The 20,416-nt window shown below is 41.6% G+C and overlaps 1 non-coding gene across 1 annotated transcript; it reads left to right on the plus strand.

Annotated features, from left to right (window-relative positions):
• The first annotated feature begins 9,791 nt into the window (after positions 1 to 9,791).
• Positions 9,792 to 9,864, plus strand: TRNAS-GCU (transfer RNA serine (anticodon GCU)). The gene has a single exon. It is a non-coding gene; the product is annotated as a tRNA-Ser (tRNA).
• The last annotated feature ends 10,552 nt before the right edge of the window (positions 9,865 to 20,416 follow it).

A 20,416-nucleotide genomic window follows, 5' to 3' on the forward strand; every position in this document is an offset into this window, starting at 1 on the left:
TGTGCTGGCAAGGTGGCTCGGGCTGGTTGGGGAGGGCAAAGTATGCGAGCAAAAAGTTTCTTGTAGTAAAGCAGGCTGGCTAATTATACTGGTGAGCAAATTATGTGAGGATGCAAATTGTGCGAGTAAATATGGTATCTACTCTTGTATGTTTCAGCTCTATTGCTACGGATCCTGCGGATCCAACTTGGCATCCGGCAGCAACAAAGACAGGTTCTGCAGGAGGTGCGACAGCTGAAGCACAAGGTACGGCTCTTGTCCGTGCCTCAGCACGCCCAGCTAGCACAGCGCCCCTCTGACCTTCCCCGGCTGCCTGCTGGTACAATTGGAGAAGTGGAGGCAGCATAGGCAGCTGTGCAGAGTAAAGCTGTGGCTGCGACTTTGGTGTATATTTCTTGATTTTTAATATGCCTATGTAACATGCAGAAATTTAGTACTGCTTTAAGATACTGTGTTTCGGGAAACAAACTAGTCAGGTTATCTCATGAGCCACTGTACTACAGTGGAATATGAATAATTCGTACTCAAAGAGGCCAGAAAATTTGTTCAAATTATAAGAAGTTCAAAATAATGAAAGTTACCGTAATTACTTGAATCTAACACGCACCTTTTTTCCGTTTAAGAGAGTTCATAAATCGCATGTGCGTTAGAATCGAGTACGAAAAAAAAATGAATATGGTCATTCTACTGCCATTGCCACTTACAAAATGTCCGCCCCCTACGTGCGTCGGCATGGCGCGTCGGTCATTTCTGCCTATGTGTTTCCCATGCGCGGCACTTCATACGTGTGCTGAGGAGTTCGTCATCTTGTAGTACATTAGCATCGACGGCATGGTAGGGCCGACTCCAAAAACTCAACGAGTGCACTACAATGCTGCTTCTAAAAGAAAAGTCGTCGCGTGTGCCAGAACGGACAAAAATTGGGCCGCATCGCGATCATTCGGAGTTCCCGAAACGTGCGTGCGGGACTGGCGGAAACAAAAGCAGAATATTGTCAACAGCAAAGATTCACGCAAAGGCTTCAGTGGACCACAGCAGGGTCGGTTTCCACAAATTGAAGAGCTGCTCGGCGAGTATGTGATTAAGCAGTGAGCGGCACAGCGACCCGTGACGACAGAACTACTCCAAGTGCAGGCTATGCAGTTAGCCTTAGAAAAAGGGCTAATGCAGAGCCATTTTAAAGCGAGCAGGTGCTGGCTAATGAACTTTATGAAGAGAAAAGGCTTTTCCCTCCGAAGGCGAACGGGCATATGCCGGAAGTTGCCGGAGGAGTACGAAGAAAAGCTTCAGAGTCTTCAGAGGTTCCTCCTAAACTTGCGGCACAACAATGGCTACCTGCTTGGGCAAATCGGGAATGCCGATCACACGCCTCTTTACTTCGACATGCCTGGCACCACAACCGTCTAGGAGAAGGGGGCGAAGCGAGTTTGTGTACTGACATCGGGCCACGGTAAAACTAGAGGGACAGCAATGCTCTGTTGCACATCAGATAGGCATAAGCTTCCCCCGTACTTCATATTTAAACGGAAGACGCTCTCAAAAAGAGTCGTTTTCGCGAGTGGTGTGATCAAGCGGGCCAACGAGAAAAAAGGGTGCGCGTTGCAACCGATGTCTTAGTTTTTTTTTTCTTTTTTTTTGTCGTGGAAATCGGGCGAGCGTTCAATCGAGGGCGTGGTAGAATTGAGTAAATACGGTAAACGAGCGGAGGGCTCACCATGCAGTGATGCATGTGCATGGAGAAGTTTTATTCACAAATTACAGGACATCCGTCATTAATTAAAGTAGTCGATACATGTCTGTACACGTTGGCCTTGCAACGAGTCAACAAGTTTCGCGTGCAGTTTGCAAAGCATTTGTACTTCGGCTTCAGTATTCTCCTGGCAAAAGAAGTTGCGCGCGGCAATGTCCAGTGCTGACACTCTTCGAAGACAACTGTGTTTCCACTGTTACCATCTGCGCTGCAGCCGGAGCGTGGCCAGCACATGATGAGAATGGAGGAGCGTCTCCACCTGGAGAAAAGCAGATCGGCATTCGAGAGAGAAACACTCCGCGGCAGCTTTTTTTTTTCTCTCTTCATGCGCGATGTTGAAAGGAGAAGAGTCTCTACATAGCAGGAACGAAAAACAGGGAAGCGTGACACCGGCGCGTAGCAGATCGGCATGAGAGAGCCAACTCTCTGCGACAGATTTTTTCCCCTCTTTCTCTTCATGCGCAGTGTTAAGAGGAGAAGGGTCTCTACGTGGCAGGGACGGAAAAAGCCAAAGCGGGGCACAGGAATGTCGCTGATTGGCATTTGGCAAACATTCCACCGCAGTCTTTTCTTTCCTTTTCTTCATTTTCTTCTTCAAGCACAGCGATGAGGTGTCTGAAGTGGCACCGCAGGATCGGGCGGTGTGCTGAGAGCATTTTCGGAGCGCGGTATAGCTTTGATAGGACCACAGCGTCAGTTCGAATTAAGTGTGTTGGAATTAATGAGATTCGACTGTATTTACTATAGTCTGTGAAGTCCAAGTGAACTGTCCTAAGCTAGCAGACGATGTAGGCGGCATCGTGTGTTTGATGGGCAGTGACTAGCAATCGCCTGCTTAAAACAGACATTCAGTAATTTTGTTCATTTATCACCCTATTTCGTGTCCGCTGCGGCTCTCTCTACTTTGAGCTACAGTTCACCCTGCCTTGTGTTAGCCGATTTCTTACTTTTTTAAAAATCTAACATGCACCCAATTTCGCAGTGTGAAGAAAAATGCATCTTTGTTTATTGTGATGAGATTTCTATAGCGACATGCCTCTTTGTTGGCTATCACAGAAAAATATAAACAGCAAATGGTGCGACCATCTAGTGCGACCTTTATTTTTCTATCAGTTTCATCTATGACCAAGATTTGGTCGCTCTAAGGTTGCCTCTTAGTACGCCTTGATCATGTTCATTTATCTTGTTGTGCTCTGCTTACAATGCATTGATTAAAAACATGTCCAAGCTTCTTTTTGAATTCCACATATTTTATCGTTTTTCACCTGTAGAAGCTACTCCTGGTCAACATTCAAGCAAAGACATTGTAACCTCGAAGAAACGTGTATTGGAATTTGAGCACTGTACAAAGTAATTATACTATTTCATAGCTAGAATCAATATTTATTAAGGGTTATAACAGTGTTGTATTTGATTTCATAACAGCGAAACTGCATTCAGAGAAGGATTCTGAAAGGTTCTCACACTGAGTGTGAGAGGGCTGATGTGGAAACCATTTTAGGTCAAGTGAGTTGAAGTTAGCGTAAAAAAACAATGAAATGTTGTGATGCCCAAAAATTCAAGTTGTTCTTTTCAGTGTCCTCTTCTTGCAGATTTTTATCATGAAAACATTTCGATGTGCTGTTGCGTTCACCCCATCTATGCTTCTTGCATTTTTTTACAGTGCAAGCACCTCCTGCAGATTGGGGGACGTGGCCTCCGAGAAATTGGTGTGAATGCCATGAAGGCTGTATTGGCACATGACGTGCAAGTGCTGTACAGCCTTCATGGCAGAAAAGGGCCTTTGTGAACCTGAGGCTCTGTAGATTAGTGACAGGTTAGACCTGTGCATTGTTTTATGTGTGTGTACCCTTGTGTATTCTCTGTACTGCAGTGCTTCATGTGTACTATGGTATATCTGTTCTTGTATGCAGATGTCATCTGCCAAAAAGCAGGGTGCGACTAGGCGGAGGCCCTCAACTTTATTAAGAGGTGGCTGCCAGGGTCTGGTCATCGCTGTGGGGGCAGGAAGCGGCGCTTCAGAGAAGCATTTGTTGTGGAGCAGCCTGATGATCCCCACTCTCAGAGTGCAGATTATCGGCTGCTCGCGGCAGCTGGCTTCCTGCCCAGCCACAGCAGCCAGGGCCTTGACAGCACCACTGTCACTGTGCCCCCTACGCAAGCTGACCTGCAGTAGAGCGGGCCTTTTTTAGTTGTGTATATATATTTTTCAATGTATACATTTTTGTTGTACCAAATAAATAAAAAAAAAACAAAGAATAAATAGTCTGCAGACTGTCGGTGGTGCACTGTTCGGCTAGCTTATGCTGATTCGGAAGCACCATCACCATGTTTTAGTTACAAAAAAATGCTCTAAACTATGAATATTCTCGATTACCATGTGGGGGACATATGTGGGGATTGCAAGTGGGGGACATACGCTTTCAACATTTACTTCCTAACGACTTTTTTCGATCTGCTGTACCAAATACCAGTACCAAATAAAGCACTCGCTATTGCAAAAAATAAATTGGTAAAAAAATAAACTACGCTTCTAGTGTTAGCAAAGGAAATGAGGTATAAAAGATGAAATAGATCGAGTAACTGCTTTCAGTTCTCGGCATTCAATTTTCTGTTGCCCCAAGTATACAGGGCTGCAAAGCTACAAGAGCGGGTCATCGAGGCATATTGTTTAAATCTTCCGGTAAGAAAAATTCCCTACTAATAATGGTTACATAATGGCAAGCCAATCGGTAGCCAATATTCGTCGTGCAGGAAACATCGGTGTAATAACGGCATTTGATTGGCTGCAATGTGGCCCTGGATTGGTCCAATGTCGGTCGTACATCCGTAGCCAATATTCGTCGTGCAGCAAACATCGGCGTAAAAATGGCATGTGATTGGCTGAAATATGGCCCAATGTTGGCCGAACATTGGCAGCTTTGTCGGCAATACGATGGGCCTTCGTCGGCCCAATGTTGGTTGCATACTGGCTAAAACATCGGCAAAACGTCGGCCCATCATTGGCTTGAACGTCGGCCCGACATTGGAAGAAGTTGCACTTTCGACGTCGGCCCGACGTCGGTGCCGATGTTAGCCGATGTTGGTCCAAGATTGGTCCAACGGCGGCGTGCTGTCTGGGATGTGTATGCCTAGTGTATAGTGTAGAGAGAGAGAGAGGTGTTCGTGCAATCTGCATGTGTACCTGCAAGACGCCTTTGCTTGTAACTAATAATGTACCGGCCAGCACCTACATTGTACGCCTGACTTTGAAGAAAACTTGCATGCACAATGTGAGATTTTGTAATCTGCCAGAGTTGCTTTTTATAAAATAATACACTGCCAGCATGTTCAAAATATGTTTCGCTGCTGTGTGGCAGGGGTGCGGTTATCACGCTGTTGTGTAGTTGCTGATGCAAGCACTTATAGTTTTGATGCGTTAATATTTCTCATCTAACTCATCAGGTGTTTGGCTGTTTCAGCACAAACAAGGCAAAGAGAGAAGGAAGACGGGTAATGACAGGACCAGTGCCGACTTTTGTTTGCAGGAGAATACCCATGTTGATGTATTTATTGTGACAGCCTTTCTGTGTTGCTTTTTTGCCCAATTTATGCAACAACACAGTTGTCAGCAATATGAAAGAGAACACTGAAATTAGCTTTTAAAGATCATGGTGACTAAATGCCTAGTAACTCACAGCACAAAGCAACAACAAAAGACATCAGTATGATCGATGTGGATGAGTACAGTCTTGCATCTAAAAAATATATTGTGCAAAATGTTGCCTAAGTAAGAAACCTCTCTATGTTTGCAAATAGTGTGACGTCACTTCGAGCACCGTGCCAGCCATTCCCTCCCTCTGTGCAAGGGCTGGTTGGCAAGGAAGTTGTTTGTGATGTTCCTGATAGACCACTGAGATGTATGCGATTCTAAACCTGTAGCCTAATATATGCGTAATCTTTTGTGCAGTTACATCGCTGCATCTGACACCTACAACTTATTTGCATATTTACATTGCTCCCTTAGGACCTAACACACAAATTTGTTGTTTGCATTGTCACTTCATGAATATCGAGCGGTAAAGGTACTGAGTATATTTGAAACAAGAATCTCTGCTTATTACATGAAGAAATATGAGGCCTTCGATAAAATGAGTTAAACCTTTATTGAGCTTGCGTACTCGTCGGGGCGATTCATACATGCAGCTTCAGCAAATGGTATCTTCCAGTACGGTGACCTTGCAATTTTTTCTGCACACAGCGCAAACACCGAGATGAACGCACTCGCAAATGGTCACGTCAAGTGCATAATTACCTTGACTAAAATGTCGAATCAAGTTTTTTCATCGACCGGTCCCTGCCATGAGTGCTGGCCTTCGCAAACAAGACACATTGTTATTGACACTGCACACACCACACTCAGTATTCTCAGTGGAACCGATATTCTCAATACCTTTCAAGGCACACTACATGCCGCAATCAACAGTGCACATTTCTGAAGACTATGCAACTGTTGCTCGCGCAGGCCACCACGTGTGTTCACTTCTTCAAGATAAACAGACAGCGTGGCAAATATTTTACCACACAGTTTACCACACGGTTGGATGTTTGCTGACACATACTACAGCTAATGTCGACATTGTAACGTGAAGTGTAAGCTTTGAAAAATTAAAACTTGCCCCAAACACCGCACGACTGTACCGGGCTGAGCCACCAGCAGGAGTGTTTTTCCAGCCACACCTTTTACATGTGCCAGTGACATCATGCTGTGACGTACCTCGGTAGGGGCCTATCGTTGCATACTTTATGTGAATGAGGGTCCTGTTAGTGGAAGCAGGCATTGTTGATATCGTAACTTGTTCATGCCCAACTGGACCTTCATTTGCACAAGTTGTCTGACTGATATTCAGGCGAACTTTTGTGTAATAAATTATACAGTTGGCAGTCTGTGCTTGCCCCATACTGTTGTTACTGGTGTTTCTTGTTGTTACTTTGCACTGCTCATTACTACTCACCTACACAAACTAGCCTATCTTGCTGCTGTTTTGGACAATATGCAGCAGGCAAGTGCGATAGTGTTCATAACTCTAAATTCTCGAGCAAAATTTATCGTTTCATATTCAGTTAGTTGCATTCATATCAGTACATTATAAGAAATCATTGATTAAACATGAATCCGTGTTCCTTTACATAATGCTCACAAGTTTTATATGAAATTGAATGGTGTTTATAAAAAACATGCGTTTTAGCTAAACTCCATGCTCTTTTCTCGAAGAGCTGACAAAACGCTATTGCATGCTTACTTGCCATGAATTGGACTGTGTTCTAAATACATTGCAATTCTTCACCGGACTGCCAGTACACTTCACATTGGGGGAACATTTAATAACCTTGGATTGATTAATTAAGAACGGAAAGAAAGAAGCGGCAGGCCGGGATACTTGATATTGGCATCCGTTTTGCTACCCAGCGCATTATCATGCAAACTTCCTATAGAGTGGTTATGCGTCTTGCATGTGTGTCTGTAAACCAAAAACTTTGGGTAGAACTATATTTATCTTACAAATGGTTGCAGGACTGTGGAGGCTGTAGGGCTGCTTAGGAATGGTGGAATCCCTGGACATGTGTTCAACCTTGCTGCATCAGCTCCTTGGTGTTCTCACGGCATCTTTACAGATGTGTTGGGTGAGTAAAGCAAGCAGGTTTCAACACAAGAGAAAGTATAATATGGCAGCACCTCTTGTGCGTGCCTTACATCCCAAGTATATCAAATATTTATCTTGCCTTGTGGCCTGTAATTTTTAAAGAGACACTTCTTTTTGCTTTATATTTGAGTCTTGATGCTTCGACAGCAATGTATTTGTGTTTGACAGCAAGTGTTCTTGAACAAATAACTGATCTCAATAATGACAAAACACCCTTCATACTTGGTCCTTAGCATAAGCTAGCACTTATCTGTAGCAGATTCAATTATTCATTTTTTGCTGGGATGATAATGGGCAAGTAGCAAAGGCAAGTTCAGAATGGAGTGGTCGGTGACGTCTGTTTAGGCCCTGCCATATTGCTTTGCAACCAGAGTTACTTGTGGCCACATATACAATGAAGCCACATGACGTGCATTCTAAATGAGATTACCATATCACATTTCACTGCATCTTAGTATGTGCCAAACAAATGCAGATATCATTAGCTTGCCACTATAAAGGGATCCTAAACCAACACGAGGTTGAAATTTAGTCGTGGTGTTGCAGCTGTGTATGACTCTACAATGGATACATAGCCGTGATAATTTGTCTATATGTTGTCGCAATAGTAATGTTACACACATTGTACGATACAAAAGAGGTCCTCGCTTATTTCGCTTTTTTTCGCTATGCTTCTTTCTTGTCTCTTCTTGCCATGTGCTCCTCCTCACTGTACAAGGAGCAAGAGCAGTGGGCATACAAACACGTATATAAAAAAATGTTGTAAGGTGAGCACTGAGAAGCTGAACACTTCCAAAAGGCTCAAAGAGGTAAAGGTATTGTTTCTAGCTACTTTTTGGGCACCCATAGCTAGTTGTGCTGCTGCAGTTAAAAAATAAGTTAAATGTTAAAAATTAATTGGAGATGGTTTGGCACCCATAATTGCAGTTACATACAGAACTAGTTTTCAATGCGTAAGCAAAATCTGTTCACTCTAAACCAATTCTCATGATATCTGAAATTCAGGAAATATTCACAGAAAAGCTCAGGAAAAGGCTAAGTGGTTGCCCCTTGATTGTGAAGGAGATAACCTTCTTCTAAAAGGTCAATAGAGAGTCTAGTAGTCTCGATATTATATGCACTATAAAATATTCTGGTGTGGTGCTTTTCATGCATGTTATAATGAGAGGGGTTTTTAATAGAACTGTTGTCACTTTATCCTGCATTGCTGAAATTGTTCATATAGTTAAAATACATAGATCACTTTATGCCTTTTGATTTTATGCAAATGGTTTGCTTACCCAGTCGGTTTAACTTGATTTGGATAAAATCATAAATGCTCTAAAATTTTTTCACTATACAGCAGGTTTATTTTTAAAATACACGACCATTGATGTGAACGCAGTTGGTGGCGTGCTTGATTAATCCTTCACTATCACCACTCTAACTACACCTGCTACAGTGCATAGTGTGACAAAAGTAATGGTACTTAACATTACTGGCAGCACACACTTTTATGTCTCAAAATAGGTTAAAAAGCCTGGTAAAATTGTGTGTACGTTTTTTTTTCGCTCCAAATAAATATTCTGGTCTACTCAAAGTAGCTTCCACTCTTTTAAGTTCCTCAAACTTTTAGGTGTTCAAAAGAAGTATCAATGCCATATACTTTCTTTGTCAGCCTACTCACCACTCTAATAATGAGAATTACCCGACAACATTACCCAGTAAAAGAAAGGGATGTTATAAAAAGTAATGTCAATTCAATTGTCAAAAAACGTTGCCAAGTTACGTTTTTGTTCACTTTTCTTTTCACAATTTTGTTAAAGTTACTTTTGATAACATCCCCTATAGTTGTTTGGCATCATTTTCTGCTAGTTCTCATTATAATGTGTTCAACAAAGACAACAAACCCTTAAATTTATAGTTCTTTCCTTTACTCATGAATCTGAAACAGTGAATCTCAGTAATCTTAGCGGTGTGTGACTTGTTTTTTTTTTTTGATGAGTTGTGCATGTGTTCAAGTACATGCATTTAGGTGGGAGGATGAGCTATTGCCTCCTCCTGTGACTAGCACATTTTCTGAGAACGGACAGATGCATAATGCTGCCAAAGTAGTATAGGGATATTGGAAGTAATCGTAACGTAATTGCAATCGTAATGTAATTGCCAGTAGGCAAAAAAAAAGGTGTCCCACACTCGCCATAATGGTAACAGGCAGCGCTGACTGACTCTTCCATGTATAAATGCACATATATACCGTACAAAATGGAAGAGGGATAGCCGCCATGGTAGCTCAGTTGATAGAGCATCGGACATGGTATTCGAAGTTCGCAGGCTCGGTCCCTGTACAGGGCAGGTTATCTTTTTTTTCCTGCCCCGCCACGGTGGTCTAGTGGCTAAGGCACTCGGCTGCTGACCCGCAGGTCCCGGGTTCGAATCCCGGCTGTGGCGGCTGCATTTCCGATGGAGGCAGAAATGTTGTAGGCCCGTGTACTCAGATTTGGGTGCTCGTTAAAGAACCCCAGGTGGTCAAAATTTCCGGAGCCCTCCACTAGGGCGTCTCTCATAATCATATGGTGGTTTTGGGACGTTAAACCCCACAAATCAATCAATATCTTTTTTTCCTTCTACTTTTCTTTCTTCACAATTACAACACTTCTATTCTTCTTGAAGATTTTCTGGTGTAAAACAGGTACCTTATAATCTGAAGAGGCAAACAGAATGTGCCAGTGTACGAGTTAGCTCTTGTAGTGGTTACAAGTAAGATATGTTTTGAAGAATAAATCATTCTGCCACTTGCCTAAAGAATGGCTACAGGACATGGCGCTGGATGCACTTTGTTATTTTTGAATCAAGATATCTTGTATTCTATTTTTAAAAATTACATGGGATACACATGACGGTATCACACACTTATCACACACACGGTATCACACGCTACAAAGATTATGCAGGGAACAATGTTATAAATGCGAAATTGCATAAGGATAAGGTGAAAGCTGCACCCTCAAGGAGAATGTACAGAAAGCACAGGGTGCAGGCGCATTCCTTCTGCCCGTGCTTTTCAAGTGCGAGCTGATTTCACCTCGTTCTGACCAACTAAATAGATTGAGATGTGTTGTTATAGTGCAAGAGGATGCTCCACGGGAAACTAGATTTGTCTCAAAGTCTGTGTGTGTCTTTCAACCTACATGGTAACTGGTTCAAGAGTTCATGTAGACCAAATCGTGTAAAACAGGACCGTGTAAAATGGACCGTGTAAATAAAATAAAATGGAGCATGTAAATAAACAGGATCGTGTAAAATGTCGTTTTCATGTGCAACTGTAGTTGTGGTTGTGCTGAATGACCTTTCTTTATATACACTACATAACAAACTTGCTTCTTTAGAGTCGAGTGCATGTTCGGATCGATTGTAAATGTTTGCATATGCGAGGCCTTAAGTTTTATAAGAAATTCCTCAGTGTGCCACAAGGAAATGTGTGTTCAGCGAAAATTTGTATATAATTATGTACAACTCTTAAAGCCTCGTCTACAACTTTATGCCGGTTGACCTTGAGCAGAAAACGAGAAGCGGCAGCAGCCCCCAGAAAATAGCAAGCACCCTCCAAGCTCCCGAAGCTCTCTTCGACAGGAACATCAAGGTCACTGTGTGGCATTGAAAACCATTGCAAGGAGTGCCTTATCAGTACATTGTGCTGCTCTTTCATCGCAGAAGACGAAGTTGACCACTCCAGAGGAACTTCATGCTGTGTATTGCGAGTGATTCAGTGGTTTTGTTTTTGTCCAGCCAGCAGTTAAAAAATCATGTGTCAGATTCAGCCAGGATGGCTAGAGGGAGTCGGGCAGGCATGTTTGGACATTTGCCTAGCCAAGTAGTGCCAATTTTCGCACTGGTCCTGTTGGAGTTACTGCCACAATCACAGAAGCTACGTCACCTCTCTAAATGTACAGATGTGTCGGGGAAGATTAGCTGCATTAGGTTTTTCTATAACTGATAGCTGCCAACATTCTTCATTATACAGGAGTTTTGTTCCTCACTTATGGGTGTAAAGCCCTCTAGAGAAAAAATGTAACACGTCTACTTCCAGAAGACTCCAAGGCCCTACTTGTAGGTTTTTTTGGCTTGTATCATAAGCACCTCTTTTGGGGTACATGAACATTTTATAAACATGTACAGCGAAAATTTTGGGTGGCTGGTCGTTTTGTCGTTATCTTGTTCCTCGCAGTATTCTTAAGCATGTTGAGCATTACGTTGTCAATCTGGTTCATGTGCATAGAAGACATTACGAAGTTTCAGGCTACAGTATAAAAAGCCTGGAAGCAAGCTACAAATAATTTTTTAACAGAGTTGCTTAATCTGATACATGATACATCACTAAACTTTCGTGCGTATTCATCAATGTAAGCTCGTCTTAGTGTTATCCAAAATGAATATGTGAGTCGACAGATGGAAACATCTAGTGGGGTAATCAGGGTGAACAGTAGAAATGCTTCAGACAGGCTGGCCGATGTTGCGATAGGACGACCTATTTTTTAGAAGTCACCTTGTCATCCTTGGCGTGTTAGTTTAAATGGGGTCCGTAATGACATCATCTTTTGGTATAGGCGTGTGTGCCTGTTGGAAATGTTTGTCTGAAAAAAAAACCTATAACGCAGAAGAGTGCAGCCCTTGCTTCTTTTCAAGTTAGGTTGCGCTGATACAAAGTGTTCTCCTGTCGGAGGTTGGGGGTAAGGGAAGCAAAAAAAAGATAAATGAGAGAAAAGAAGAAAAAAGAAGAAAGAAAAGGGGAATGCAAAGTAAAAGTAGTGCTACACTGCTCCTACTTTGCATCCCCCCTTTTCTTCTTTTTTTCCCCTTGTTTTCTTTCTTCACCTTTTTTGTTACATTTGCATTGTCCCATCTAGTGCATGAATCAATGACACATGGCTTTGCTATAGCAAAGATGCCTATGTGGTGTTGGATTGAACAGTGCATTGTACTTCATTTAGTTAATTACAGACTGGTCAGTCTTGCAATAAGTGCTTCCTGTCTATCACCACACATGTTCAATTGAAAAGTTTGTGCTTGGCTCTTAGTATGCTGGTATATAGCTTGTGTCTTGGACTACTCAAAATGAATGTTATTTTGCTGCTGTTTATGGTAATGAATTTATCCAACTTGAAAATATCTTGCCTTGTGAACTTTGTCGGACCTGCCTTTCTTTTTCTTTCCTATGCAGGCATTGTATGTGAGGGAGGCAGTAACATAGAGGTGATAGCTTGAGCTTCGGAAGAATAAATGCTGGCACTGAGGCAATTACGCATCAAACATCCCAGCCATTTTGCCAACCGTCCTAAATGGGTTTTGAAAAAAAAATTTGTGCTCGTTTACTGTATTTTTCTGAAAACAGCAAAATGCTAAAGTATAACGCAGAGAACAAAATATTAGGCCACGTTGGTGCCTTCTGGACTTCCCAGGATGTCGTCTGGGTGTTGTTTGTAAAAAGTAAAGTGTTTCAAAAGTACTGCCTCTTCTACACCAAATTCGGTCTTGGTATTAAGTAAAGGTGATTGTGTGTAGTGCATGAAGCTCAGTAATATTAGTGCAATTTTTCCGCCACATCAAAAGCAAGGAAGCAGTTCTCTTTATATGGCAAGTTATATGATTACACTTTGTCTTAAAGTAGAAATGAATTTTTGAAGTTTTCCTATGATGGCTGTTTTCTGCATTTGATGTACGACAGCTTCGGTTCCGAAGTTCCCCATGGCTCTCAATAGGAGACTTCAAAAATTATTTTCCTCAATTAAACAAAAATTGTAATGATAACACTTGCCATATAACAAGAACTGTTTATTTGCTTTCAACTTACATATAAAAGTAATTTTCAATTAGACAAACACACAGCTCAAATTGCATCTCAATGTGGACAAAAACGATTATATAGTGATATTTGTAATGTGGACCTAACATTATTTTTTTTCGTAAGATATAACTTCTGTGCAGTGAGTATTTGTGGCTCAAATATTTATACAAAATGCAGTATTGCCATACAAGAAATGCAAACAATAAACAGTTTGGCTGAATTCTTCAAAGCCTATGTAGCAGAAAATTTGCACTAATGTTACTTGACTTCAAATACTTTAAGAAGCATCTTTACTTAATATGTAGATCAAATTTGATATGGCAAGAAAAAGCGGTACTTTGAAATTTTTCTCACAAATAACACCCGCACGACATTCTGCGAAATTCTGAAGGTACCCACGTGACCACTACTATTTTCTCTTCAAAACATTTCTGCAAATAACTATTTTCAGAAGAGTAAATTACCATCATTTTTTAAACTATACATCTGTGATAGTCGCCAGGCAGTATGGTTTGTGTGTTTGGTGTAGAATAGCCCAGTGCGAAAAACAATAAATGGCTGAGCATCCTTTGACGCTCGGGCAATTTCGAAAGCATTTGTTTGTTAGCAGCAATTCAGTTAAGCCCTTGTCTTTATGCTTAGGCCCAGAAAGAAAACACAAGTAACTATAGTAGTCCTAAGAGTCATGTAGTCTCGCTGTTCCCAGGCTTCTGAAGCCTAATTTAGTGCAAGCTTCACCATTTTTTAAAAATTAAGATTCAACCAACAGGTTTTGGAGGCACAGTGCATTTTCAGCTAACTTGTTTCACACCAGTTACTTAGATAAAAAGCGGAAAGTAGATGTAAAAATACCAATTTAAAGGCATTGTAGGTAATAACAAAAAGAACTGATTTATTTTTTTGTGTGGTGCTTTGCCTGAACGCTGTGCTTTTTGTGGTATAGTTCATTGTCTAGTGAACATAGGCCTTAAAAACTAAGATTAGCCATGTTGAGGCCGATTTCTTGGTTATAGTCATTGTAGCCATATAAATAATTATGACTTCAAACTTGATTGTTCTTTTGAAGATTTTTCCTTGCATAATGATATTTGAGAGTCTTAGTCAATTTTGTTATAAAAAAACGTGATCTCATAATATGGTCACTTTTTGTAGAGTCGTTCAGTTCTACCTTACCTTTTACATTCCTAATAGAGCAGTTATTTACAATATCGGTATTTAAAATGGAATGAGCATGCTGTATGTAGTAAGGTGTAAGCACTTACAGATAGCAGATGCACCCAACTTTTCTGTTGGCAGTTTATTTCTGTTATTCTTGATTTATATGTGGGGTTTCACGTCCGAAAACCACTATATAATTATGAGAGACGCCGTAGTAGAGGGCACTGGAAACTTCGACCACTTGGGGTTCTTTAACGTACACCCAAATCTGAGCACAGGTGCCTACAGCATTTCTGCCTCCATCGGAAATGGAGCCGGGGTTTGATACCGCGTCATGCGGGTCAGCAGCTGAATTTCTGTTACTCTTGCTCCTCTATATGTGTGCAGTTCGGTTATAGTTATCTGGCTTGCACAGATTTTTAATGGCACCTGCCTGGTCCTGCTTGCTTTCATGATGATTTTAACCTTCATAAGTTGCATAGGTTTAACTCTCAAAATTGTTCAAGATGCCAATTTTGTGCACAAACTGTATATTGTAAAGGCAGCAGATGTACATGCACACACTATTAAATGAACATTGAGAGCTTTCACTTGCAGTTCCTAAAGTTTTACTGTGCTGGAAGCGTTTAAATCATAATTTCATAAGGACATAATAATCGATTATCTCTACCATTGAAAATTGTGACAACCTAGTTATTTTCACTGTGATAAGCATGCTGTTTTTTTTTTTGATGTGGCAGAACTAATTTATACACTCATTCCTTCTATTATTCACATATGCATAACATGAAGGATTGTGTGCCTTAAATTTTCAGTTTCATTCTGTGTGTTATATTTCTTGTGCATGTAAACTATTGTGCTAACATGTGTCTCTGACATTATTTGTGCCAAATATTTTCATTTCCAGGTGCCTAGGAAGGACACATAAGTTCTATCGCAGTAACCTTCGAAATTTACAGTGGTGCCGGAGCCTCAAGCAGCATTTCACCGATCTCCACAAGGCATTCATGAGATAAACACAGCGCCACACTTTCACAGTGCTATGATTATTATTTATGTTTAAACATTTCGTTCTAAAATTGCTGTTACATTGTGCCACCATCCTGTGGCTTAGGTGGAGCTCGTGAAATTGCGGTGCAGTCACCTCATTTGTGTACGATCAACACTGCAATGTCACTATTCACAGCTGGAGCATACAGACAAATAAAAAACATATTGATTGTAGCAGGGCTGATGTGTATATTAATGCTTCTCTATTGATAACAATAACTTTATAGGTTCTTTAAGTCTTGCATGGAACACTGCATTAATGTGTTGCAATGTAACCATCATTTATGATCGCTAGCATGTTAATTTAGTTGTTTTGTAATGTATTTTCTTTAAAAGGTAATTTGGCTTCCGCATCACAATTAGGAAGATGCCGATAATTCAATCCCTCATCATGCACATTTAGGAAATATTGTGATTTGTACACAGTATTGCATGTACTCAAGATCTGGACGTCTATTCAATTTACACATTATATTGCTTTGCACTAGATTCAGACGTAACATGCACACATTTCAGTAATTTTCGCATGATACGTCTTTCCATAAGATGCGGAGTCTGCATCATACGTCTTATGCGGAGTCCGCATCATACGTCTTATGCAGAGTCCGCATCATACGTCTTCCATATTCCAATAATTCCGTATGTGAGGTCTCTGCATCTTACGAAACGTTTCAGTAGGGATAGATAGGTCACGTAGTTTGTAAAAAGGTAGTGTAGTTCATACCCAGAGATATTTTGTTCAAAAACTTCCTTCAATAACTGTGTCAGTGTAATGTGTACTATAAACCAATTAAAATATGCACTGGGGCCCCTACGTTTCCAAATACTGGAATTTTAAGCTCCCAGAACAACCTAATAAAGGCTGCTAACTGCTCCAAAATTGAAATTTCGCTGCTCAAAAAGTGCTCCCAATTTATTTTAAGCGGTTTCAGCCCTCATTCAGTAAAACGTTAGCCTTATGTTAAAAAAACTAAAGGTTTATATTTCTGTGGCAGTTCTGTCGTAGAGTGAAGTACGCTTCCATTCTCTTTAATGGGACGCTAAAGAGCAAAGCTATTTTTCGCATTTTAGTAACTTTACTATCATAATCCCCAAAACACCTCTCTTACCTCGACATCATGCTTGGTAACAGAGAAAACATGCAAGAAGGAAATTCGGGTGGAGATTCTACTGGACTTCCTGTGCCATACACAGCGACGTACAAAGGCGTGTACTGGGGGGTTCTACTTAGCTTCTACTCAATAAAAATGAAGTACATTTTCTTCAGTGGGTGCCCTAGACCTAGCATACAAAGGTGTGGAAAATTTTATCGAGCCTGTGTCGTGAAAATACGAAAAAGACATTCTGAAATTTGCTATGTGATGCGCAAATGCAGAGGTGCAACAGCTGGGCTGATTGCGCCAATCTGATAAAACTCCTTATCTTTGCACCAAGCTATGCTGAAACTATGGAATTTGCCGAAATTGTGCCACGCTGCGCCAACATGCCCGACCAGCCTCAAAATTTTGTCAATTTCCCGAATTCGAGCGAGAAATGAAGACCACTTTAGTCACCTGTACTTTGCGTAATCAATCTATGCGGGCAGACCCTAACCCTAAACCGCAGTGTAAGATAGCTGCTCATTAGGCCAAGACACTCGCGAATCGCGATCGACCATTTGAGGTAACAGCGCCGCGCGCCTGTCAGTCTGCTGACTACAGCACATATTTACCGGTGAGACGACGGAACTACCACACAAAAATGTGTTGCCGTAGCCGGCAACACTTCATGGGAAATATCAATTTCCTGTTGCAGTTATGGCACGTCAGGAAGCATTAGAAACTAAAACTGAAAGTTTACAAGCTCTCAGCACGTCGAGCTTGCACGCTTCCAGCTTTAGTTCTTGCCATGACCACGTCAGTTGCCATAGCAACGCCACATGCGACAGATATCCGGTGTTGTTGCGAGGGCAACATGCGCTTGCCATTATCACTTTATCTGGTCAGACGCATCTTGCAAGCAAGCCAAGAACTTGCGCGCTAAACCTAGCCCCTTCATGAAAAAAAGTAGATATCGGGAAAGGTTTGTAGTTCGAAAATTTTTTGGTCTAGTTCTAATCTGGTGCAGAAACACTGCTTAGGCCACCTTCGCCATAGTACATGGGTGGCCTGCGAAAAAGCGTTAGAAGATTTGGAAGGGGCTTATAGTTGTAGTCACTAGACAACGCAGAGTTTGTTCAATGACTGATGCATGTATACGCCAGATAATTGTGAGTGCTAATATGCTTGCTGATGTCAAAACGTTTTTAGCAAAATGACTTGGAGTATGATATGACATCCCTGCAGCTATAAAAAGCTCGTTTTTTTCCAGTTTCACGGATTTCATAGTCACCATTTTCAGAATCCACATTTGAAATCTCAGACTCTGCCAAATAATATGACATGCATGGCGACTTCAAATGTGGACCTCATCATTGTTTGCTCAGTGGAGTGGTTAAGGAAAATAATGCTTTGTTGGAATAGCAGTGCTCATATTCACCGTGCATGATTTAGAGAATGTTAGATGGCTTGCACATATAAGTATATATACATATATATATATATATAAATATATATACTTATTGTCCAGTAGATCCTCCGTGAGCGGTCACAACGTGGTTTATTTCGACGTTTCGGCCTAGAGTCTGGCCCTCATTAGAAATAAAGGTACAGTTTCTTGGTGCTCAGCTTTATACAATCTCAAATCAGAGGGAAAGGAAGGAGGAAAAATACAGAAAAAAGCAAAAAAGAAAAAAGAGTAACAGGAAAAGAAGAGAAAAAAGGAAAACAGAAAAAAATAGAAAAAGAATATAAGGTGGACTCCGCTAGGGCACCCCCCTTTCACTCTTCTTTCCACTTCCCCCTTCATCTCTCTCCCCTTTCTCCCCTTCACCTTTCTGATGTCAGCGGTCTGTGTATGCTTTCTTTCACTAACGCATTCTTTCCGACCAGACGGCGCCTCCTGGCTCTGGCGGTTCAGTGTGGGGCAAAAAAGCTTTTTTAGGAAGTGGTAAGACTTCACCTACCAGGAGCCCGTCAACATTTCGTCGTAGAAAGTGGGGTGCCACGTATTGAGGCAGGGGCTGGTAAGCGGGCTTTTTAGGAAGTTTTAAGCCTTTAACTACTCGGCGCCCCGTAAACATTTCGTCGTAGAAAGAGGGGTGCCGCGCATTGTGGCAGAGGCTGGTAAGTGGGCCCAATGCGAATTCCTTGCCCGCTTCTTAATTACGCGTGCAGTAGGGGACTCCCGGCTGTGCACAGGGTTGCTGTTGGGCATGTCATGCATGGCACAATTGATTGGGTAGTAAAATAAAACAGAAAACAGACGACAGCTGTACTTAGGTAGAGTAGTTACACTTGGAATTGTTTTGAGTTGTCCAGTGCCCCCTTCGCAGCTGCAGTGCCATGCACTCAGTTACTATTTTCATTATTGCCGTTATTGTTTTTAATGCTTTAATTGCTGCAAGTGTACCAGGACTCTTGTCTATTCTTCTATCGAGGGTATTAAATCGGTGGATAAGGTATGACTCTCGTTGTTCACGTTCTCGATTTGATTTAAATTCCGCCTATAACAGCGTTACTGATAGTTTGTTGAATGCATGGTCAGGAAGATTGAGATATTTTTATAGAGGTAGACTTGGGGCTGATTTCGCATGGGCTCTGTGATTATTGAAGCGAATCCGAAATGGTGTTTCTGTTTGTCCGATGTACTGCATACCACACACGTTGCATTCGAGTAGGTATACCACAGTATAGGAATCGCATGTTAGGTTTCCTCGTATGTTAATCGAAAACTTGGATTGTGTGCTGGTTGTTTTGTGTGTTTCTCGCATCGCCTTACATACAAGACATCGTGGCTTTAAACAAGGTCGGCATGAATTATTGGGGGTGATGTGTTAATTTGAGAGTTGACAAGTGTGTCTTTGAGGTTACGTGGTCGTCGGGTACGTGGTCGTTACCACGCCTGGAGCGGATGGGAAGGCGCGTTTCAGACGTTCACTTTGCTCCAGAATGTTGTATTGTCGTTTAAGAATTTCGTTTACCTTGGAAAAGTTTTGTCTGTAAGTCAAGCAAAGGTTTGTTCGTTTTTGGTCTTCTTGCGGGGGTCGCTTCATAAGTAAGTCTTCACACTTTACTTTTATCGCTTTTTGAACAGCGTCATTAAATACATGTGGGGGGTATTTTTGTTTCTCGAGCATAAGTTTTAGCCTGTGTGAGCTCTTGTCAAAGTCAGCGTCCTAGAGCATATTCACTTATTGCGATGAGCCTGGCTATATGGAATACTGTTTTCACAGTGGCGTGGGTGATCGCTTTGGTAATGGAGGTATCGTTGTCGATCCGTTGGTTTGCGATATAGGGTTGTAGAGAGCTTCTGTTCTTCTATCGTTATGGTAACATCAAGAAAACTTACGGTTACTTGCGAGTATATGTGTTTGAAGTTTAAGTTCGGATGTACAGCATTATAAATGTCGATAAAGCTGAGAAGTTCGTCCTCGCTGTGGGTCCAATTAAGAAAGATGTCTTCTATGTATCTTCTGTATAACATTGGTTTTAAGGAACTTTGTGCAAGAAATTCCGATTCTAGCTTTCCCATAAATATGTTGGCATAATTAGGTGCCATTTCGGTGCCCATAGCAGTCCCGCTGATTTGTCGAAGATACTCTTGAATAAACTCGAATGAATATTATTCGAGGACCATCCTGGTCAAAGTTGCGATGGCAGGGAAGTCTGGGGTGTTAGATTGTCTATGGTTTGTGTACATGTTTTGTAATGCAGCTATGCCGTCATCGTGAGGAATATTTGTATACAATGAAGAGACATCAAGAGTAACCAAGTACGAGTTTTTTGGCACACACATACCTGCAATTTTTCGAAGAAAATGTGTGGTGTCTTTTATGTACGAAGCGAGGGTGCATGGAATGTGGCTTATTAG

The sequence above is a fragment of the Rhipicephalus microplus genome, chromosome 1 (genome assembly GCF_043290135.1).
Source record: "Rhipicephalus microplus isolate Deutch F79 chromosome 1, USDA_Rmic, whole genome shotgun sequence".
Taxonomy (NCBI): Eukaryota; Metazoa; Arthropoda; class Arachnida; order Ixodida; family Ixodidae; genus Rhipicephalus; species Rhipicephalus microplus.